The sequence below is a fragment of the Centrocercus urophasianus genome, unplaced genomic scaffold (genome assembly GCF_019232065.1).
Source record: "Centrocercus urophasianus isolate 14NV4802_14NV808 unplaced genomic scaffold, USGS_Curo_1.0 seq_14, whole genome shotgun sequence".
NCBI lineage: Eukaryota > Metazoa > Chordata > Aves > Galliformes > Phasianidae > Centrocercus > Centrocercus urophasianus.
The window spans coordinates 20,596,429-20,620,456 of NW_024884586.1; the positions used below are offsets into that span (position 1 = coordinate 20,596,429).

Consider the following 24,028-nt stretch of genomic DNA (forward strand, 5'->3'; position numbering starts at 1 on the left):
AAAGTCTGAATTTCACAGCCAGAGAATGTATTTCCTCCCTCTTTTTATAAGCTACATCTTTCTTTTGCCTTATTAATTGTGGATCTGTTCCTGCTTCTGTTTAAAGCCAGTTGCAAAAAACAGTGACCTGAATTTCCTAGGTACAGTGTTGTCAAATCTGAAGAACCAGGTGAGTAGTTGACTCCAGTGTAAGATCGTACGCCCATGTCCATTTTTTTTTGAGGTATGGGATAGTTCCTGCTTGTGTTGAAATCCCTGTGTGAAAAGTGTTAGGTACTTTGTAAGGAGCTCCAATCTCTGCAGGACTGGGATTCATCTGATGGCTGAAGTATTTCCAGTCCATTTTTGGAGACCTCTGTATGTCTTCTGTTCATGATGTTCAAAAGTCTTTTACTATGGAAGTAGCACCTGAAGGTGTGTTTTTGCCCAAATAACCTGCAATGAAGCAGTTGCATTAGCAAATGGTAATGTACCCCAGAGTTGAGTAAGATAACAGAGGCCACCAAGGTTATTCTTGTTTGTGTGATGAAATGTTGTCAAATGAAGTGATTTGTTGGAGCCTTCCTGTAGCCTCTGTACAGCAGTAAGCTTAGGGGAAAATAAGATTGCATTATTTTTTGAAAAGCTTTATTTGTGACCTGGCTTTGTTGCCTCTGACCCTAACTTAAATAGTTAAATTATATTAATGTCCAGTTTGTTTCACTGTAGGTAACACATCAACTGAATACTCTTGTGCATAATCTACTGTATCTTTCCTCTGTTCTGTGTCAATGTATTATGTGTAATTGGATTACGGTTCTTTTTTATTGTATTAAATTATTTTATGTTATAGAACAATATTTAAGCAAAGCAAAGAGCTGATGAAAGTTGTTGGCGTTCTGGGATTTTTTTTTTCTCTTTGCTTTTTTTTGGATGTACTGTAAATTGTAAACCAAGGATGCCAAGCAGGCTTGGTTCAATGGCTAAAATTATTGTATTACAGTGTAATGCTGATCTAGGCCTTGTCTCAACACTAGAGCACACAGACTTGAATAAAACTGTTATAAAAGTGATTGTCTTTAGGTCCTGAGTTCTTAGCTTTGTGCTTTAGATAATTTGAACAGATGTTTAGAACAGCAGTATCATTGCCTTGCTCTGAGGAGCATGTATTTTCTTCCCAGTGCCACGACAGGTTTGGTTTTTTTTTATTAGTCATCTTGGTTCTGATAACTGTTCCAGTCCTGGGCTTTTCTGGAGTTTTGAAATCTGTCCGAAATCCACAGTCTGATATCAGTCTTGGCATACAGTATCTGTGCTAACATCTAGCTCTGAACAGGGTATTTAATTGCTTTTATTAAGGTTAAAATTTCTGTTCTGCTAGCTTAAGATTTTTGTGCTCTTTATTTAGCATCCTAGCCAGATGATGAGTCTGAATGCCTAGATCTGTAGCAAATGCAGTAACACATTTTGTGCATGATGACATTTAGCAGATGGTTTAGATTACTTCTGTTGTTATGCCTTTGTCCTTGCCACCTTATTAAGATACCATTGCTTGAACCAGTTTTCAAACTCTCTTTCACGTGCTGCCAGACTGAAAGATGACATGGTTTTGATTCCTGTGGGTTTGAGTCCTGGCTTATGACTTTGCTGTTGTCTGACATGATTACTTATGTAGGTCGCTCTGAAAGTAATGCCTCCTATTTATTTTCATGGAAACTACAACAGATACAAAGAGCGTAATAACACAATTTGGTAGAGCAAATTCTCAGCTACAAAACAATGTTTTTCAACATAGTCAGCAGCAATGCATTTTTGCTAGCAGTGGACAAGAGCCTGCATGCCTCACTTGCATTAAAAAAAATAATAATAATAAAAATCTGCACCATTGGAGATGACCACTGCCACCACTACTTAAATGCACCACCCACCACCTTACTGTGCTCGCATCCACTGCTTGGTCTCAGTAAACATTCAGCAAACATGAATGAGTGTTAGTGGGTGTAATTTTTTCTGCTGGGAGGAATTCATTGACACACCTTTGTTTCATATGCCCTTCCATGTCAAACACCATTTTGTCAGGCTGTCCCTCTGCTGCCAGCACAGCAACAAAATGTAATGGAATCTTGATGGAAGGTTCAGCCTTTATTGTCGTACTACCTGCCATGCCTCTGACATCATGGGCCAACATAATACGATAGGAGGCATTACTTTTGTAATTTTGTAATTTTTGTAACTTGTAATGTTACAAATGGACTGCCCAGGGAGGTGGTGGAGTCACCGACCCTGGGGGTGTTCAAGGAAAGGCTGGATGTTGTGTTGAGGGACATGGTTTAGTGGGAGCTATTGGGAATAGGTGAACGGTTGGACTGGGTGATCTTTTAGGTCTTTTCCAACCTTGGTGATTCTATGATTCTATGATTCTATGATTCTAATTTTATCTTTTTAAGGAATAACTGTGTGCTACAAGTTTCATAATTTCCTTTGAGAAATGACTTTTCTCTAGTCACCTTCCCTCCAGATTTTGAATGCCTTGGGCTTAAACAATTTCTGCCTTCTGTAATAGTTGCTATAATATGGTTCTATTCTAAAAGAATCTGATGTTCTAGCTGGATTTGTTCTCCTGTCACAACTATGAGGTTACCATGACATTCAGGCTGACCTCATCAGGGACAAAAATCTGTATGCGTTATGGCAGATAAGTTTCTGCTTGTGAATACAGCTCCTGTAGAAAATGGCAGGATCACAACGCGCTACATGAGAACGTAAACCTAGAATTTTCTTAAGCAGAGGTATCTAACTACTATCAGAAAAAGAGGGTCCTAAATAAAAGTTGCCAGGATCTCTGTGGGCACAAAATAAACATCAGTGGGTGTTTTGGGGTGAGTAACATTAGTTTTTATTTTCTTGATGTGTAGGTAGGGGTTGGTAATACAAATTCCAGAACAAATCTTTTAGCCTTTATGTGTATGTATGTTATGTATGCGTGAGGGAGGAAATAATCACATATTACATTGTTACAATACTAGATGACAGGTGCTGGAATAGTATGAAGTGGTGCATTCAGAGCTCACCACATACCTTGATACTACTTCTAGGAGCATTCTAAGACCAAGCAGATGAGTGGGAGTGAGCCTAATCTTTCCAATGTGATAGGAGTGAGCTTTCCTATGTGAGCTGCATATCGTATAAAGGTAGCATTGTTCTGCTGTTTTTAATTCACTTTTGACATGCTTGGCCATTGTTGCACAGGGGAGAAGCCGTCCCACTAAAGTTAGTCTTAGCAAGAACCTAATTAATTGTTACCATGAAAAGTTTGCAGGTAGGTTGGTATCCAAACTTAAGGAGACTTCAGGCTTTAGAAAAAATGCTGAGTGAGCATGGTAATAACAAACATCACTGTCTTAATAAGACTTATCCTCATGCTTGGACTTCTGGCTCTTTACTACTTAATGAGAAATCTTATTAAATGTCTTGTGACTTACCATTAAGGCCTTATTAATTTAACAACAAATCCCAGTATAGTGGGAAGAGTTTGGATCAACTGATATTGCTCTATCATAAAGTAGAGCAGAACTATGATTGTGCTATTTATATAGGCAAAGCCTACTTCACTGTAGCTCATAATTGTCTTGGTTAGTGTTGGTCTAGTTCTGTAGTTCATTGCTGTAATAAAATGCAACCAGAGCCAAGGAGGAGTATTAGGAGGAACAGGACCCAGGAGGCTCTCATGGCTGCTTGGGGATTCAGAACCTCAGCTTTTGCTGTGTATGGAGAAAGAAGCCACTCCTGCACCTTCCATACACAGTGTTTCTACTTCAGACAAATGAGACCCAAAACCATTAATGACTGGGTTTCTTCTCTTCAATGCAGTTTTCAGTCTTTGTTTTCCTTGAATCAGAATGCTTTCTCTGTAGCAGTTGGTCATAATGATGTTTGCCAACTAATTTCTTGCAGCCCTGATATTAGGACTACACTGTTCTTGCAGACCACTGTTCTAGTTCAGCCTGAAGTACTTTTTCTTTCACAAATTGCACGCAAGATGGGACAGCCACTTTTCTCCTTCATTTATGTACATCTTTGAGCAATGCAATTTCAGGCAATATCCCTCATTCTCCTCCTGTCTAGAGATATGGGTGAGGAGTCCAGTGTTGTCTTCTTAACTCTGAAATGTCCTCAGAGTAACTTAGTTTTCAGCATTTTTCAACAGCCATTACAGCATCTGTTGTCTGCTGCTTGATCACAGATTCTTTCTCTTAAAACTAAAATGTGGAATTGATCTTAAAACCAAAAAAGAAAGTGGCAGGCTCAAAACTGAAAGCAGTGTCTAGAAAACCTAGGAATTCGGTGTAATAGTTGCTACTTATGCAAAACTTTCCTGGCTTTATATCTAAGTTGTCTTCAAGATGTAAGTGCCCTTAATATCTATTCAGTATGAGAAGAGTTGAGGAGTTTCAGGACCAGAAGGAGGTGAGACAAGCTACCATGACAGCCTTTGGGCACCAATAATATGTTGTGTGTCTTACCAATAGGAGTGTTAGAACAGCTTTTGCTTTGCCCAGCTCCCTCTGTGTGGCTGGAGTACTCTGCCTGGACCTGAGTTCTCATCAGAAAGGCAGTAAGCTGAGAAGTAACTCAGGCTGGCACTTGGGTCTGTGCAGAGGGCTGGCTGCCTGGTCACAGATGAATCAAACCTACGTGTTCCATTTGGTCTCCTACCCTGTGTCAGTCTGACACTTGGTATCCCTTACAGATCATCTCTGTGCACAATCTCAGGTGTGTCCCTGCCTTTGGCTTTCAGTACAGCTTGGTGATGGTGCCACTAATTTGTCCTGTGCAAGGAAGAACAAGGGATTCATCTGCATCTCGGCATCACGCTGCTGTCACAGGTATGTGCATTAAGTATTGTTTCTTTTTTTTTTCTTTTTTTTCTTTTTTTTTTTCTTTTTTTTTAATCAAAAAAGGATAGGCAAAATACATTGATTTGAACATACAAGGTATATAGGATTCATCAGCTGTGATAAAGCCTGGATTAATTTCACGCCAATGACACTAATTCTCTCTGAAAGTCACCATCCTGCTTGCATAGTTTTCTTCCATTCTAGAAGAAAGGCTTTTGGTTAACATAATGCTGTTACATCTGGGAACAAGGCTTAAAATAACACCAACGTTCAGCTTGGCAGCCTCTGGCGACTGCACAGTGGATTCCCAGGAAAAAACTGTTTCCATGCTCAAACTGTATGGGAACATTCCTACCAGTGCAGAGGTATTGTTAATCACATTGTCCTGCACCAGGCTGTTAAGGAGGTGGATTTTCCATAAAAAGACAACCCAGGTTATAGACAACAGGTATGTGCTGCGGTGATGGTGGGTGATTCAGGCTGTGATGGACTGTGTCCTAAGAACTTGAAGAACAAAATTTTCTACAATGACTGCTTCATTTTTTCACTTTAATGCTGGAGAAAATTTACCACATCCACATTTGAATGCTATGCTCTGTCAGTGACAGACCAAAAATAAACGATAAATACATCATGTATTTTAATGCATGTATACTAGACGGCATGGAAAAGAAGCCTTGCTCAGGCAGGTCCATGGCTTTAATTTGCTTCAGGCCATTTGATAACCAGCCACTGTGCTTAGGCACCAAGTGCTGTGTGGCTGTGTGCTACACAGATGTGGTTTCAGCACTTATCCCAGTCAGTCACACAGAAGCTGCCACCCCATGCAAGGGAAATTGTTAGTCTTACCTGGGCATTACAAGGGGTTTAGTGCACAGCTCTGCTCCCAGCCCTGCCGCACAACTGCTTACCCCTGTTGAGCTAGGTAAGTCCCATGGGCTTCTATTTTCCTCCCTGCAAAAAGCAAACAAAAAAAACCCCACAAACCAAAACACAAGCCTACTGCTCCCTATCTAAAGATGCGTGAGGATAATGCAGAGTCATGTCCCCTTACTGGAAGGTGTGATGGTGGAGTTTAAGTGTAGCACACTGCTTGCTCATTATTCTGGTAGGCTTCTTGCTCCTGGAGCACACTGCCTGGGCAGGACTAAAGACATCTATCCCACAGCTGACAGCACATTATCTCCAGGGCCATGCATTACCTCTGGACATCCGCAGGAAGTGGATGTGAATACCTTGTTGCATAACCTCCCTGCAGCTTGTCTCAGAAGACCCTGAAAATGTTTTTTTTTTTTTTTTTTTTTTTTTTCCCCATGTTATGTTTTTTGCTAAATTCTTGTCCTAGTCCTTCATCTTTCAGAGTACTCAGCCTTCATTTAAAAATAGATTAAGAGTTTCATGTGCGATTATTAGCAATGCTAAGAAGCAGCTTCTGATGTGGCTCCCTTGGTGCTAACGCAGTGCACCTGAAGTAAGCAGGAGGACTGGTAGTAGCAGGGGTAAGAAGCACGGGCCCCATGGGTGTGTCTGACAGTCCTTGTCACTCACTGTGTATGGCTGGTGGGACAGCAGAACTGTCCCTAGGTGCTGAGCCAGGCAGGGATTGCAGCGGATCTGAGCAGTTCTGGGCTATATGGCATTGGGGGGAGGGCGAGGGGGTTGTTCCTCAGCAGGGGAGCTGCTCGGGCTCATTAGATGTTCACTTAGCAGCTTACGGACAGATAAGGGCAGGAAGCAGGAGTGAGGCTTACATATGGCTGTGTCTTGATGGCTGTCACTGGTAAAGACTTGCTGATCGTTTTCCTGTCACCATCCTCATGCCTCTTTTGGCAGCTGAGAGGTAAAAGGGCTTCTGTATATTGGAAGGAAAAAAAAACAGAGCTTCCATCTGGGATCTGCAGCCTGCATAATTTTAGAGGTGGATGTCGTAAAAGATCCTCAGAAGGAATTTACTCACCTGTAGCCTGTGTCACTGTGGCAGGTGGTCAGGAAAGGAGCATGTCCCCCTCTGTAGTGGAACTCCACATCTTGCTTTCCTCTCATCATCAGGCTGGCAACTTGTGCGGGAATTGCATTTCACTGAGGAGTTGGGGTTTTACAGTAGACATTTGGCAACTTGCCACCACACAGCTCTACTGCCTGCAAAGAGCTGCAAACTGCCAGTTTTGCCAGTGCCACTGAATGTTAGGTTCTTCCCATTCTTGCAGCCAGAGAAGCATTATGCATGGGTCAGGAGGGATCGGTCCCATCCTAGCCTTGTGACAGCACGCTATGAAGCCCTGCATCCCATCACTAGCTCTGGGAGCAGTGAGTTCTCATGTGTCCTGTGTGCGTTTGCAGGATATCATTTGTTATCAGTCAGTTTTGCACCTTGTATAGCAGTGCATCTTCTTTTATTTCCTAGGTAGGAGAAGGAAGTGGTTAAAATGGCCATTTTAGAACAGAAGCTTTGTGATCACGGGGCATAGAAAGTGCAGGCCTACTTGTGTGTATGTGTGTGTGTGTGTGTGTGTGTGTGTGTACACGTGTACTTGCCCTTATTATCCTTGTATCCAGGATCTTTGCAAACTCAATTTAGTATTCCAAGTAAGCCTCTTACATGGGTCATTCTACAATTCACAAACCAAGGCAGTAGGAAGTTAAAAACCTTTTTGAAGGTGCAAGCTTTAAACAAGGCTGAAAGAAGAGTGTTGGAGCACTGCCTCTTAATTCTCTTCTCTGACCACAGCTCTCTCATAGATCTTCCTCAAGTGTTCTTCTGCTTTAGGTATTCATTAGTCTGCTCTCTTGCACGATTAGAGTTGTTTGCAAGGATAATAACATTAAAACAAGATGGCTGGGTATCTCTAGAGGTCTATAGGGAAGCGTATGATGCTCCAGTAAGAACAGTGCTACCAGGAAAGCGATGAATGCTACAGCTAGGTACTGAGTAATATAGCGTAAAAATCTGCCATTTAATGACACATTAAGAAGAAAAATGATATACAAAAGTTGAGGCTACTTTTCTGATAAGTTTCCTAAGAAAATGTTGTGTTCTACTCAGAGGTTTGGTCAAGCGTTTAGTTGTGACTTGCATGGACTTCAGCTAATCAAGCAGAGGCATCTTCTTCAGCATTTTATGTGGCTGTAATCAGAGCTGCATAAAGGTCACAGCTGCGTCATGCCAACATTTGAGGGTGAGAAAAATACTGATAGAAAATCTGTGAGCTGCAGGAAAGATAAAGGGTCAATAATGTGAGGTTTGGTGAAACAAATACAGTATGGATGAATGTTTTCACTCTGTACTATATTTATAAGAAGTTTGTCCCAGATATAGGACGTGGTCTGGAGTTATTCACAGGGATTTGAGGATGCAGTTTCTGGGAAATATGCCATCCTAAATAAAGCTGTATTGATTCAAAGGAAATAGGGAAGTGGTGGTTGAGAAGCAGAACCTCAGGAAAGAATCTGAGCCTAGAAGTAGAGTTGCCTCTGGATTAACAAATAAAACCAACACAAAAGTGAAAAGAGCAAAATACCATTTTGTGGAGAAAGGAGCATCACCTGAGGAAGAAAATCCCATTCTGCTCTATAGCTCCACACCCTTTAAGGCCCAACACAGCAGCTAGAGGAGGTGAATGATGAGGGAGGACTAAAGCCTTGGGCTGTAGCTGTAAATTAGTGTGTCTGCTGCTGTTGGAGCATGGGCAAGGGGACAGAAGCGCAGGGAACAGTGATTTGTCTTTGTGCCCTGGAACTTTGTGCCCTGGAACTGCCCTTAGCCTGGAATCCTTAGCCCCTGAGATCATCTAGTCTAACCATCATCCCATCACCACCATTCCCGCTAAACCACATCCTTCAGTACTACATCTGCACACTTCTTGAATGCCTCCAGGGCTGGTGACTCCACCTCTTCCCTCAGCAGCCTGTTCCAATTCTTCACTGCTCTATCAGAGAAGAAATTTTTCCTAATATCCAACCTTCCATACTCAGGCTTTTAGTTGTGCTAACTTCAGCAAAGGGCAGGGAAAGTAAAATAATTTCTCACCTCACCTGGCAGGCAGATAGATGGTTGTTGTGCTGGGTAACATCCTTTTTGTAGCTGTAGCTGTGGATGGGAAAGGGAGAGGCAAGTAAAGAGCATGGCACAACTAAGGGGGAGAGGAGAAACAACTCATTTTGAATGGCAAGGGGAGTAGGAGATCCCATTTTCTATAGCATGCCCTTCTTTCCCTCTGTCCTTGCCTTCTCTTCCCTATATGCCTTCAGTAAAGATTTCTCTGAGGAGATAGATGATATTCTGGGTGTCACTCCAATAAAGAACCACAGGCTTATAGCAGAGAACAGCAAAATGTGCAAGTATGAGCACTTGAGCAATAGTGCCTGGAGTAAGAGTGAGGGCAGGGTGGGAGTGTCTAAGCAGCTGAGAACTGGCCAAGTAGAGAGCCCCTGCTCTGGGATGTGCACTGTTCACTGCAGCTTCCAGGAGGGATATGCAGCCAGTGCCACAGCAGCAGCCTAGAGGCACTGTAGTATGCCTCTCACGTCGCACATCAAAACATCATGAATTAAAAGCAAAACAAAATACCTCTTTCAAATAGTATTAGCAGTTTTAGTAGCACTAGCTTATTATAGAGTATAATTCCAAAAAGGCACTTTACTTTTGCTGATTTTTTTCTACACCTCTAGGGAATGTCTGTTTTCAGGCCGTAAGACTTCATTTATATTAAGGGTGATGACAAATGGGGGGAAAAAAAAAAGACAGCAGAAATGAAGCATTTAACAGCTTTCTGGATCATACTTTGAGAGTTTAATTTCATAAATTGGTGGGCTTTCCTGCAGCTCAGTTGTGCAGTGCAAAGGCTGTACCCACGAAGATGGAGTCACCCACTCCTGTAAAGTCGTCATAGAGTGGCTTAGGTTGCAGGGACTTCAAAGATCATTCAGTTCCAACCCCAAAGTCAGTAGGGTTCAGAGTAAATGCTGGTAGCCAAAAATACCTTTTTTTTTTTTTTTTCAATTTTAACTGACTGTGGATGTAAGGCGGTGTAGCAGATGGGGAGGGAGTTACAAGCCTGGTAGGAAACTTCAGGCAGAGCATTTAAGAAGGGCTGTGGCACCATGAGCAAAAGGTGAAAGAGGGACAAAAGCACTTCTGTGTGAACACAGGATGCTCTAAGGAGGAAGCTGCAATGCTTTGTGTCCTTATAGCTGTGGGCTGCAGCTTTTGGCAAGCACAGCTCCAGCATGATTGGACAAGCTCTCTTAATTGTAACAGAAGACAAGGCAGTCTTTCAGCAGACGTTCATTTATTGGGTGAAATAGGTGGCTGAGCATAAGATAAAATTGCTCTTCGCTTGGGACTTCTGCAGTCAGAAAATGCATTTGCAGCAGCTGGATCCTCTTGTCTTTAAGCTTTCTGGATCTACATCAGACTCAGAAGTACAGGCTTCTTAAAATCGGAGGTGCTGGACTCTAATGTCAGACTGAAGTTATGTAACAGAATTTCAAGTGGTGTGTTGTAGTCAGTGGCAAGTGGTGTCCCTCAGGGGTCTGTACTGGAACCAATGCTCTTTAACATCTTCATCAGTGATGTTGACAGTGGGATTGAATGCATCCTCAGCATGTTTGCAGATGACTCCAAGCTGTGGGGTGCATTTGACCTGCCTGATGGATGGGATGGCATCCAAAGAAACCTAGACAGGCACAAGCAGTGGGCCCAGGAGAACCTCATGAGATTGAAAAAAAGCCAAGGACAAGGTCTTGCACGTGGGTTGTGACAATCCCTGCTATCAGTACAAGCTGGAGAGTGTAAGGATAGAGCACAGCCCTCCCGAAAAGGACTTGGGAGTACTGGTGAATGGCAAGGTGGACGTGAGCCAGTAATGTGCTCTCACAGCCCAGAAAGCCAACCGTATCCTGGTTTGCATCCAAAAAAGTGTGTCCAGAAGGTGGAGAGGGATAATCTTGCCCTTCTGCTCTGTGCTTGTTGAGGCCTCACCTGTAATACCATGTCCAGATAGGACTGATACAATTGATAGATTGTAGACCAGTTGGAGTGCATCCAGAGAAGGGCCACAGAAATTATCTGAGGGATGGAACACCTCTCCTGTGAGGACAGGCTGAGAGAGTTGGGGCAGTTCAGCCTGGAGAAGAGAAGGCCCTGGGGAGACCTGAAAGCAGCCTTTCAGTATCTAAAGGGGGGCTGTAATAAAGACTCCTTAGCAAGGTCTGTAGTGATAGAACAAGGGGAAATGGTTTCGAAATAAAAGGGGAGATTAGACTGGACATAAGGAAGATTTTTGCAGTAAGGTTGGTGAGGCACTGGCATAGGATGCCCAGAGAGCTGGATGCCCTGTCCCTGGTGACATTCAAGCTCAGGCTGGATGGGGCTCTGAGCACTTCTGAACTTGTTGTGGGTTTCCCTGCTCATTGCAGAGGAATTGGACTAGATGGCCTTTAATGGTCCCTTCCAACGCAAATGATTCTATGATTCTATGTAATATGCTACAGCAAAAGTAAACGATAAATAGCACTTTTCCAATGCTGTCACCTTCTTAATGGGATCAGTAAAGAAAGTGTTCCTTTTCTGCTAAATATGTCATCCTTCATTGACAGTTGGGTGAAATCCACCACTTGTACAGGGAGAGTTTGCACTGCTGTTGTCTGTCTTCCTTTCCTCACATATCAAGGACATCCCAAATCTCCAGACCCAGGTGACATGCCATCTCATCACCTCTGCAGATCTGCGTGGACAACGGCAAACTCATCTTGAGGTGAATGCGGGTCAGGATGATAAAAACAGTGGCACAGCTGATCAGGTTAGATCAAAATCCAAGACAGCAAGCTGTCCGCCAGCTTCTTGTGTTACACAGTGAGCAGTTTTAAGTCAGAAGTCCCCAGAAATGAGTAAATAGAAGAATACTGATGAGAAACCTTTCCAGTAACTGGAAATCCAGAGATTCCTGGATTGCCTTGGTTGTTGCTGGGATTCAGTAGTAGACACTGATGCAGAGGTTTAGAGTATAGCGTTTGCATGGCGTTGGACTGGCTGTTTAAGGTATCTCCCACAAGCCAAACTAGAACAGATTATTTATTAAGCCTATGGATGTGCACACCTACCGCAGAAGATACTCAGAATTTCTGAGATGTTAACAAAAACATTTTCACCGTAAAGTCACTGTGCTCAGCCTACAATGTTTTGCTTGCTCCTGCTGGAGCCAACTTGTACTGCCTCCCCAGTGCTCCAGACCCGTGCTATGCCAGCACAGCCTTGAAAGTGCCAGGTACAGAGTCAGCCATGTCCTGTGTGCTCCTCAAAGACAGAGCAGGGAATTATGGAGATGAAATTGTCTCAGCATTTCTTAAAAAGGCACTATGGGCCACGAGCACATTTTCTGTTGCTTCAGGTGTGACTGTAAAACTGCCATCAGGGGGGTTCCTTGTTTATTCTATCTCAGTGCTTTTTGCCAGTCAGATATGTTCAGCTTGCAAGTACACATCACTTGGTTTCTTAGGAGAAAGGCAACTCGGAAGGTGAAAACTTGTTCAGTCGGCCTCTGACTGTAATCTGCAGTAAAATTTCTAGTATTCAAGCTTAGGTAACCAGATTACAGAGCTAAATCAGGATGCTGAAAAGCTAAGAGCAGGTTTGCTGCATTGCTGTCTAGCTCTGTTTATTGCTGCTGAGGCAGAATCTCATGGAGAGTTGTTTGGAATCTTTCCCTTTTAAAGGCGTATATGGCTGAGAGTATATGGATGGATTTTCATCCTGCAGAGCAAACTGTGCCTGCTGAAGGCCTTTGCTTTCTCTGATATCTAATCCTTTCCTTTGGCAAAGTAAGTAATGAGACACTACTGCAGATCTGATTAAGCTCCCGGTCCCTTTTTAAATGACAGAAGATCAATACTATTACTAAATCCATTAAATGGTTTTTCACACTCCAGTTGTGCTTCCTCTATGATATATGAGAAAGAACAGAGGGATATTTTGGCTATTATAGAGAAAATGCATCATGGAGCCTCTTCTCGTGTTCCACTTTCTCTTTCTGGCTCTGAGCCATTCATACCTTCCAGGCTTATTGGCCAGAATTCATAGGGATGCAGGAAGGACTTTTACATTTCCATCCCCCAAGTCAGGCTTGAATCCATTAGTGATATTTGGGAAGTCTGTCTTCCAGGTATTTTGAGGTGACTAGTGAGCTAAAATGGGTTTCAGTTTGTTTTAATTTTTGTTTTGATGTCTGTTTTCTGGTGGTACACTGATAATTTCCACAGTCCTCATGAGAGAATCAGGGTACCACAGCTCTGTATCCATACATGACTGTAAAGTCATGCAGCAGTTTTTGAGGCCTTATATCCATTTCAAGGCTAGTGACTGACCATACATGAAGAACGTATGTAGCGTTAGGTACATAAATGGGTTTTCTTCCCAAGCCAGGGCAGAGGGAGACTTTTTGTGTGATGTGATGAAGAAGAGGCTTACAAGAAAAGCCAAAAGTACTTTGGGTGCCTTACAAAGTGCCCTGAAGGCTGGGGAATGCTGAATCCCCCTCTTTTACCTGAGTTGGTGCCTCCAAGCCTGTGGTTGTAAGATATGGAGAAGAAAAGTGAAGGAGCCGAGTGTGTAACAATGTCCTGAAAGCAGTGAGGAGGGAGGGTGAGCCTGGAGCAGAAGCCGGAGAGTCTGGACTTGAGGTTTTGTCTCCATGCTGTGATTCACTCTGCCACTGTGGGCATTAGGTTTTGGACCTTAACTTTGTTCATCTGTAAAACAGAACTAGAAACCCAGAAGAGCGTTGTAGTTTGTAACCGGTCTGTTATGTGCTTTGAGATCTCAGAAGTTAAAGGCAAAATGCTACAACAGTTCTGAACATGAGGTAGGCACCCCAGTGCGTGTTCATTCTTGGCTGCAGCACGCTGCTGCCAGCCAACCTGAGAGCTCCAGCTGCATCCCGTTCCCCAGAAGCACTTTGCAATTATGTCTCATTGTACGGCCTTTTTGTTCTACAACTCACTGGCTTTTCTTGCATCAAATGAATTATTCAGCAGCAGATTGTGTTCTTGTTTTTAACAGCAGCAGCAACAATACTTCATGCTCAGAGAGTCCATTCAAAAGTGTGCTTGAAACATTACTTGCTAAATTCTTCCATAACCAGCAATGTGAGATGGGGTTAGTTCAGTGCTTGGAAAAACGAGGCTCAGCACTGCTCTGTAATTGGGCCAAGCAATACGGGGAACAGATCTAGGAGAAGTCCAGCTTGTACTACTCTACGCAACATTTCTTCCCTTCTGAGCTGATTTTTAGCAATGTAGCCCCAAGCCAAATCCGCAACTGCTTAAATCAGCATTATTCTCTTAAACACCATTGGGAGATGCCAGCATTTATCTGGAGCTGGACCACATTTTCAGGCTAAATTCCCTCAGGTTTTCCACAGATTCCTGATATTTTTTAGATGCCTTTGGCTCACTGCTCCCATCAAGAGTGGTAAGTTGGAACTATTTAATCTCTGGGCACATGCAAGACACTGTACAACGAGATGAATGCTACATGCTTGTTCGCGGCTGCTTCACCCACTCTTCAGAGGGACTCTGGCTTGAAGATCTCACACAGCAGCATACATTGCAGGCTTTATAGCATTCCTGAAAGCCCTGAAAAGGCAAAGATTTACTTCTACGAGCAGTAATTTTGTTTCAGTAGTTAATGCTTTTAAACATGAACCCAGTCATGGAGCCTGCAATGATTAGGGGATTTGATGAGTGTTCTTCAGCACAGTTCAGTGTAACCAAGTGGCTGCAGATTTGAGTCTGGTCTTGCCATGGGTCTTCCAGTCAGATCCAGTTCAAGGCTGGCTTTTCCACTGGCTGAAGATATTCAGTGATGTTAGATAAAATCTTTGGGCTGCACTGCCTGTGATCCTTGCCTAGAAGCTCTCTGAAAGAAATGACTCTCTTTTGACTGTGGGATGATAGGAAAATAACTTAATGGGCATGAAGAAAAACATGATAGGTCTGAATTTTAGTGCTGTTGTTCTTAAATGCTCACATCTTGCTCAGGCATTATTAATCTTGCTTGCTGTGGATGATCTGAATGTGCTTGACTCTGTAGGGTGATCTAAAAGAACAGAAGGAGTTGCTTTTGAGTGATGTTCCCAACAGGCTGTGACTCTCAGCTGTAGAGTAGTGTTTTTCTTAAATGGTAAAGGACTGCAAAGCCCTGAAGATCTTGCTAGCAACACTACAAAAATGAAACACTTATACTGATTTCCCCCTGCCTCAAAGCTGGTGATTTATGTCTTAAAATTTGACTACGCATGTCCTTTCAAGACCAGAGAGATGCAGATCTGTTCATTGTGTGGATAAAGAACCATGATTCCTCATTCCATGAAATGTAATTGTTTCTCAAACAGGATGCAACTCAGTAAGGAGTGTTGAATGAGAAATTAAAGCGGGAATGAGCAGAGCAGTCTGGGATGAGTCTTGAATGTGAGTCAAAATTTTCTTGATACTGCAAGGAATGCAAAACTTGTTATTAGAATCAATAAGTAGACCTGTTGTACATAGGACATCTGAAATAATGTTTCCACTCCCTCTTGTGCTGGGAACCTAGAGGACTGTCCTGTTCCCAGCACTGCATTCAAATGCAGATGGAAACCACCTGGAAGTAATGCGAAGGTAAGCCAGGGGAACAGAGAGAGCCACTCAGCTGAAGAAATGTTGGTAAAAGCTGAAAGATCAGTTTTAGAAAAGAGGCTTTTGCAAAGATTAGAGATTTCTGCAAAAAGAAGGAATAAATTTGTCACGTCTGCTGTAAATTGATTGGTTGAAATCACTGCAAAGGAGACTTAGTTTAAGCTTTAATAAAAAGTCTCTTACCTTTCCATTTATGTAGGCTGTGGTATTCTGCTATAGGAGGCCTTTAAGAACAGGTTAGACAAACACCTCTTGGCAGCAGTTTAACTTAGTCTGACCTAATTGCCTTAAGGCAATGGGGTGATGTAGGTGCTCTCTTGAGGATCTTTTCCAGACCTATTTTCAGAGTTAGTATTGCTTCAGCTTTATGGTATGAGATGATATAACTTGACTTGCTCATCATTAGTAGAGCTCTGACATTCCTGAAGGCAATCTGTATTTACACTGGTGATGAGTGAGAGATTCCATCTTTTATTAGACAGCTCTCCTTTATTAACTAATTCCATCTAATGTTGGATCACAGAGATGTAAAAATCTCCTAGCTCCACATCAGTCTTTGGACAAATAACAGTTGGAGTAGAAAACTGCTGTCCCAGACCACTGCAAGGAAGAGAGATCTCTTAAGGACAGCATGTGTATTAGAAGATCTGTTTCTTGAGAAGAAAATTATTGTCAGAAATAAAACCTAGCTCATTTTATAATGAGAATCCTTGCTAGCAGCATTGTAGGCCTCCTTATTTTTCTGTTGATTTGAATTCTGACTCTGTTTGCTATAAATTGGAGGATTATAGTCAAGCTGCACAGTTACCTGTAATCTGCAGATGCAGACCCTCTTACCATGTACAGCTTTTCCTTTTCTTCTCTCATATGGCAGTCATTTTCCAGAAGCCACATAAGGTGAAGTGGAGCTTGATTAGTGTGCCATAGTGGCCCCACGTAACAAACAAAGACAACAAAGATAAACTGTTACTTTTATTCCTTGAGCAAATGGATACAACCTCTTACTCATTTTGCCTATTGAGATGATGGTAGACTTTGTGGAGTGGCTGTTAGCTCCTCCACATTGCCAAACTGATGCTGGGAGACTGACTTTAGGTTTGCTGAAGAGCAAATTAAACTCTACAGGTTGAGGTGAAAGTTTGGGGTGCTGCTGGGACATGTTGGTTTGGCTGTATCCAAGGCAGGTTTCTGTCTTTCTCAGCCCTTCCATCTTGTTGGGCTGGGGACAAGCATAGGGAGTCACTGACTAGGTAACTGTTTTTCTATACTTACACAAAAGCCCAGGCCTGTGTGACACATGAGCAGACAGCACTGCCTGACACAAATATTAAGAAATGATGAAGTGAGTCCTCCTGCATCACAATAGCTTAGAACAAGCCACAGCTTTTTATGGTTTGTTTGGTATGTTTGTAGCCCTTATTGCTTGGGTTTTAAGGAGCACCTAGGAACAGGAGCATACTCCCAGAATGATAGTGCAGCCTCAGCATCGAAGCACTGCGGGCTGAAAGAGGTGCAGCTAAGAGCCAGCAATGGGGATGTGCCAATCTGGGCCACACTGTCTCCTCCAGCCTGCAAAGCTGGTGTCAGGGTCCAGCCTCCTGATGACCCCATTTGTTCTGTTCAGGCACTGCCTATGCCTGCATTTTGGTGAGCATCCTGGTAGGGCAGCCAGATTTCACCAGAGATTTGAAGGGTCCTGTGAAACGTTGTGCATATTGGCTTGTAGGGCTTATTTCAGGAACAGGCTTATGTGTCCATGCTCAGGGCTTGCCAGCAGGCAGCCAAGCCTCACAGACAACCTACTGAAGTCAGCAAGCTGTTGCTTGGATCTAATTCAGTCCTAGCAAAATGCAGGAGAACAGCTCTGACTGAGGGAATATGCCATTTACATGTGGCCATTTTTATAAGCAGAAGTTTGTAGGAGGTAATATGAGACAGCTGGGTTTTAACTGATGCCAGAAGATTTGCTGTAGCCCAGCATTGCTCCTGTGTGAAGAGGAAGAATTCTGCAGAGCTCTGTCAGCCCTTGTCAGGGAGGTGCTGCCACAGTCTCTTCAGCCTGAGCCTGTTCTTGATGCACTATGCTGCTTCTCTGTGTTGTCATCACTGACCAAGAATGCCCCTCGTAGTCAGGCTAGTTACAAACAACCCACTATTGTTTAAAGGAAGCAAAAATCCTTGTGTCCCCAACTGTAAATCCTCCAGCTGTCTTTGCTAAGCAAAATCAAAGGAATGCTTAGTCCATCTGTTTCATTCTGGGTAATCTGAATATGTACTTTTCCTAGTGGTCAATGAGATATATTTTAATTTAGTATCACAAGCACAGCAGCAGTTTCTGTCTAGAAGGAGAGTTGAAGATGCTGCTGAAGGAGAGGGACAAGGGGAGACTGCATTTGAGTTTGAGTCACTGCTGAAACAGAAGCACTTACAGCTAAACAATTCCTCTAACAAATTGGAACAGCAGCCTGCTTATGGACAGTTTTGCAAAAGGATTGCAATCTGAAGTCATCAAGGAAGTCACACTCCCTGTGTGACTTAAAAAACACTATTTGTTTTGGGTCCCAAAACAAGTCTGTTACCAAAGCAAATAATGAAGATGGGTTACCACTTCCAGACAACACAGATTTTAAAACAACAACCTTATGTGTGTCCCCCTGCCCCAGTACAATTTAAAAAACATTAAGGCAAGGCAAGTTGGTCTGTCTCTTGGTCTGCCATATGGAAAGCAATATAAAGGCAGAAGAAAAGGATCAGCATTTAGAGGTCTGGCAAATGGCCTCTGCTTGAGGCTTCCTACACGTGTCTTCAGGAGGATGTCTGTCTCATTTTTCTCCCTCTATCTTAAGCTGTGGTGGGATCTCATTACACAGATGCCCAAGTCTTACTTGCCATGGCTGGGAAGTCTTGCTACCAGCTCAATATTTCATTTTCCTACCATATTCTACTTCCCTATTTTCTCATTTTCTTCTGTTTTACTCCCTGTTGTGTCTTACATTCCAGAAATCCCTCCTCTACCCTGGAGTCAGAGCTCCTGCCAGCTCCTTCCTTCAGAGTGCAGGTTAGGGGTATCTGTGTCACTTTCTCCTCTGTTCCTTTTCCAAACTTCCTTTATAGATGCTGTCAATGAAACTCTTTTCTAGGTTCCTTAGTTCTTTACAGGTCTCTGCTTCTGTCTTTCTTCTCTCGCATCCAAGCAGGGTCTCAGGATCTTCTTTGACTGATTTGTTGTAAGACTTTTCATTCAACCTGTTTTTCCCACTCACAGAAGCTCTCCTTTTCCTTTCCATTTCCATTATTGTGGGGAAATGTCAGTGTCTGGATATTAACTTCTTACAAAGACCCCCTACAGAAAAGGCTTTCAAAACCCAGAACTTTCTGCTCTTCAGCACTTTACCATGCTAGCATTTCAGCTCAAGATTTTTTCTGTTTCTCCAGTTACCTGAAAAATACTGTTTTTATTTTAAAAAGTAACCTTATGTGGCTGCAGCAACTGCTTGGCTTAGACTTCTCTGCAGTGTGGATTTTATTCTCCCCAGTAAGAAATCAAAAAAGCCTGGAATCAGAGGAGCTGAGATGGGGTGGGAGTCTCACTGGTGCAAAATGGGGAGAGTCTTCTCAATGGCTTTAGGGTCTGTGGAGCTGCCACCCCTCATCAAGAGATGTCCTCTGTTCAGTGCTTGTAAGACAAGATGTTTAGGAGTTACAGAAGAGGCAAAGCCACATTTCTGGCTGTCACGCTGGTTCAGCTTGGACAGGGGAGACCTAACCAACACTAAGCATAGTGGGATGGGATGGATAGCCGCACAAGGTCTGGTCCAGCTCTGCCTGCACTGCTCTGCCCTCGAGACTGCAGCCTATGGCCACTTTGTGCCCCATGCATGTGCACACTCATACACAAATAGACTGGGGAACGCCTTCAGAAATGATGACACAGTTGGTCAGATGACTTTGTCTTAAATCTAGCTTCAGTTACAAGCAACCAGGTTTTCTCCTTTTACTTTAAAAGTTTTTTTGGGGGGAGCAGAGTTCTTTATACGAAGCTTCTCTGCCATCTTCAGTGCTCAGAGTCTGCATGTTGGATGTCAGCATTTCACTGCAGTCAGCGCCAAGCCTTTACAGCACTGAACTAAGCTGGGTCTAATACAGAAAATGTACAGTTTCACATGAATCACAGTTTTGATTTGTCGATCTGACAATAGAGAAGAGAACATATGCTCAGATGCTTCTGTCAGCCCAGCTCTAAGGAGAAAACAGTGTAACAGAGCACAGTGGTGATTCACCACACTTCCTCTGAGCTTATCTGCCGTGGCTTTTGTATGCTGCGGTGGGCAACAGGGAGCTCTCATGAGGGCCATATGTGACAGGAGCCTAAGCACAGGCAGTCAGGGGAGATCAGGTGGCACAATTCTTATGAGGATTATATTGGCTCCACAGCCCCAGCCAAGTTCACCTTCTCCTTCCTTAATTCTCTCCCCAGTTCCAGCTGGCTCTGCTGTGTATTATTTCCTCACCAGCAATGGGCTGTTGCCAGAGGCAGCTACCAGCTGGCAGAGGCTCACACACCCCAGCAGGCAAAAGGAGCGGAGGGGAGCCCTCTGGAAGGAGGAAAAAAGTTGTACAAGTTAGTTATTGTGGAGCCACAGCTATTTATAAAACTGGGCTGGCAATGAAGGAAGGAGAAAAGCTGTGGGTAGGGCCTGTGACGCCAGGCTGGCAAGGCAGCTTTGTTCTCCCCTGCTACAGCTGGATAGTGCAGCACATTGGCCTTGCAGCTACAGCTACAGCATTTTCCCCACCTAACATGACCAGTCATTCTGCCAAAATCTATCTGCTCTCAGGCTTGTAGTATGATGTAGCTATGGTGAACAGGGAAGACTGGAGGCCAGAGGGCTGACAAGAGGTTGTGGAGAAAGCTGGAGGCCATGGTGCAGGCAGGAGGCTGTGGGGCAGGAGAACCAATGCCCGGCAGAGGTAGCCCGGGCACGTGCTGCTCATTGCAGAGCAGAGGGGAGTATGTGGAAGGGCAGTCTCCTGTTCCCCCTTTCTGTGAATAGGTCAACTTGTTAAACCCATTCCTACATCAGTCTATTGGAGTCCATTCAGTGTATTTGCTGCTATACAGTTTTGCTAGGAAAACTGAGAGAGGTGTATTGTGTTTCTTTCCATCCTGCCTTATTTCCTCTCCTCCCTCTTGTCCTCTTATCTGTCCTTGTAGCACAACAGATGTTTTCCATAGGATAATGAGTGGGCACGAAGCTGGGGTAACAAGACAGTTTCCTGGGCAGTACCAAATCTATTCATTTCCTGATTCTCCATCATAACTACTGCTGGAAGCAGTTGCTGTAGGCACAGCTTTCCAGGCTGAATGATTTTGAGCTGGCCCTTTGTTATGACAAAGGAAAATGTGTCTCTGGGAAACAAAAAGGAATCTTATCCTCTCCCTACCTCCCAGAGACCACTTACACCCCTTTCCACCTAACAGGCTGCTAACTGCTTCAAAGTCATAAGTTGACACAGGTTTCCTCTTATGTTCTTATCTGGTATCTATGAATTTACCTTCCCTAAGCTGTAGCTGAGGGAGGTGTCTTGTCTTTTCATCACCTTCAGAGGCAGCAAGGAGGCTGCTGGTGTGGTAGCATAGCCTGCAGCAGTTAGCACCTGAAGATCCTATAAGAACTACTCAGAACAACCTCTGGAAATCTCATACCAGCTGCAGCAATAGAAAGTCCTGTTAATTGTTTATGCAAATCCATGAATAGAATTAAGGAACCTGTTCATTAACTGCACCCTCCCAAGCGTCCCATCTGGGTGGCATACCACTGTGGTTCCTTATTTAAATAGCCCCTGTCCAAGCCTCTCAACTGCTTTGCGGAGCATGAAGCTCAGGAGGAGCACCAGTGTGCTTCAGGGTGCATAAGCAAAAGTGAGCAAACAAGCAGAGAAGAGGAGTATACAGGTTCTGTGTGTATTTGGTGTGGTTTTCCCTTTGCCACACCAAATACCCTTCCACTTCTCCTTCCTCTAAAATAGAAAAGGCAGGGTACAATCAAGGGTTTGAACATAAAGGAAGGATAAAGAAAACAAGGCAGACCAAGCCCCTGAAGATCCCACATGAACCACACAAAGAGCGCAGCTACTTGTTAGTCTGCTGGGCTGAATTCTAGGGAAAACATTCACACAGATGAAATTATTGGAAAGTGAAATGGAGATGCACTGCTAAAGGGGTTACTCTGTGCTCAATGTCATCTTCAATTTCCGGGCTCCTGAGTTTTCCAGCAAGCACAAATAGCCAGATCTTTGCCTACCCATCAATTCTGAAAACTGATCATTCTTAAACAAAGACTTTTGTCCTGTCCATGTCACTTTTTCCAGCTGCAGGGATTGACATGTATTTGGAAAAAGTCTGCAGCCAGCATGTGTTCGTCATCTCCTCACACTTCCATAAATGATTGTGCTGGAGGAAGGAAACCCGCCTCTCTGCTGCCCCCTCCAGCTGGAAAATCAACTCTAATCTGTCTGTCCTTTTTCCTGTTGTGCATCTTGCCAATTAAAACTAAGTCTTGTTATTACCTTCAAATAGCATGGCTAAGCCTTTGGTCACTTTTTTCCTGCTTTAATTCTCATTCTGCCCATGAACCTGTATTTGGCTTCTAGTTTGCATCTCATAATTGGCTCAGCCCTCTCTCGTTTCAGCCCCAGTTCTTGCTTGCTCTCAGCCTTCCTCCTGCTCTGCCAGATATCTGCCATGTCATTTTGTTCTTGCTGTTTTCATATGTGATGGGTGAATGGACTTCCAATTACACTGGAGACAATTTAACTGTGCTGGATATTTGGATGGGCCTGTGTTCATTCTTCTGTATACTGTACTTTGAGGCCCTGCCTATACCACCCAGTTGAACGTTGTTTGCTTATTTTGGCTTTCAAGATTTGTATTCTCACAGTGCTGTTTGACTGCACAGTATAAAAACACCACTGACCTGTAGTGGACACGAACAGCTCCAACAGAGATTGTCTTTTCATGGTGTAACCAATTGCTGAAAGCAGTGAGTGGGTAATGGGGGTGGGATTTGGTAGCCCCTGCAGATATCTCAGCAGCTGGCAAGTACTGCTTGTTGCAAAAAAAAAGTAACTATGGGCTCTGAAGATTTTGTTGGACACATGGAGCCCTCTGTTTTGGGGGCTTAATAGTAGCTTCTTCCCTTAACATCCAATTTTTATTTCACTCTTCCATTTCCTGATGAACAGTTCTTGGACAAAACCACAACTTTCTCCTTGGGTATTCTTAAGTTCAGCAGTTGCCAGAAGCAACTTAGTATTTTATGGCCTTGCTCCTCTAGAGCTGAAGAACCCCTTAGTGTGCTGGAACTCCAATATGCCTTCTCTCTCTGCAGAAGACAAAGCCTTTTAGCAATTCTTCAAGGCTCTTCCCCACTCCCCTGACACATGCAGACATATGTAGAGGTAGTGATATATCTGCATATCTTTCCAGTTAGACTGCAAACTGTACTGGATTGTTTGATATTGCAAGGCAGAGCACGCTGCTGTGGGAAGAGCTGTGTGGCTTTGGGGGCATTGCTGCTCTCTTTCTTTCCTGTGTTCAGAACTTCCACATGGACTTCTGTGCATCTTTCTCCTGGGCTTTGTGTTACAGTAGAAACACAGATGCTACTTATCTGCGAAACAGTCTCCGGCTCTCTTTTCTCTCTGGTATTTTCCTTCTTTTAGCTTCTCGTGTGATGGAGGTACCCTGAGTGCCAAGGTATGTAAGAACAACTCTCTTCTGAAGAAAGTAACTTGTTAAGTAGTGTCTGGAGGCTCTTAGAGATCTTTTTCATATGCACATTCACAAACTTCCCACTTTCCCCCATAGTTCACCGTGCACCTGGAGAGAAAGATGTTGAGCACTAAGGGCTATGCTCCTTTTATACAGCTCCGGTAACGTTGGTTACTGGAAGCCGTTGCAAGGGCTAAAACTACTACTAGAACAAAGTAACAGGGCCATGGGCCTACATCTCCAATGAGTGGAAAATGGCTTTCCTTTTTTATTAAGGTCATGAGAGAGAAGCCTGCTTCTGCTTGCCTGCACTCTCCTGGGGCAGAGGCTGGTAGGTGGTGTCCTCTCCTTGTGCGTGGCCTACAGGGTGAATCCTTGTTTCAATTCTAGTAAAGGGCAACATGCAGCTGTGGTGTGAACTGTTAAGAGCAAAATGAAGCACAGGGAAGTCACCTCTATTTTCATTTGCTGTACACCATAATGTGTACAGGATATGGAGAACTGCATGCATCTTTTTATCTGTTACACACAGTACCATGTAAAACAGGCACCCAAGCACAGTTCTGCCTAAACTTCTTTTTCTAGTTAACAACAATTTACGGAATGCCTCTCATTTGTCCTCTGCCTTTAAACCCATGGTTGTCCTAGCAGCAGCTGCTTAGACATGGGTAGTGGTGGGCAGAGGCACTTGCTATTTCTGGCAGAG

The 24,028-nt window shown here is 43.5% G+C and overlaps 1 protein-coding gene across 1 annotated transcript in view; it reads left to right on the top strand.

The window, feature by feature from the left end:
- Positions 1-24,028, top strand: part of MAP3K9 (mitogen-activated protein kinase kinase kinase 9) — a 105,075-nt gene that overhangs the window by 51,192 nt on the left and 29,855 nt on the right. The window contains exon 14 of the mRNA XM_042813830.1: positions 4,778-4,865. The gene's annotated coding sequence lies outside the window, so the exon portion shown is untranslated. The remainder of the gene's footprint in view (positions 1-4,777; positions 4,866-24,028) is intronic.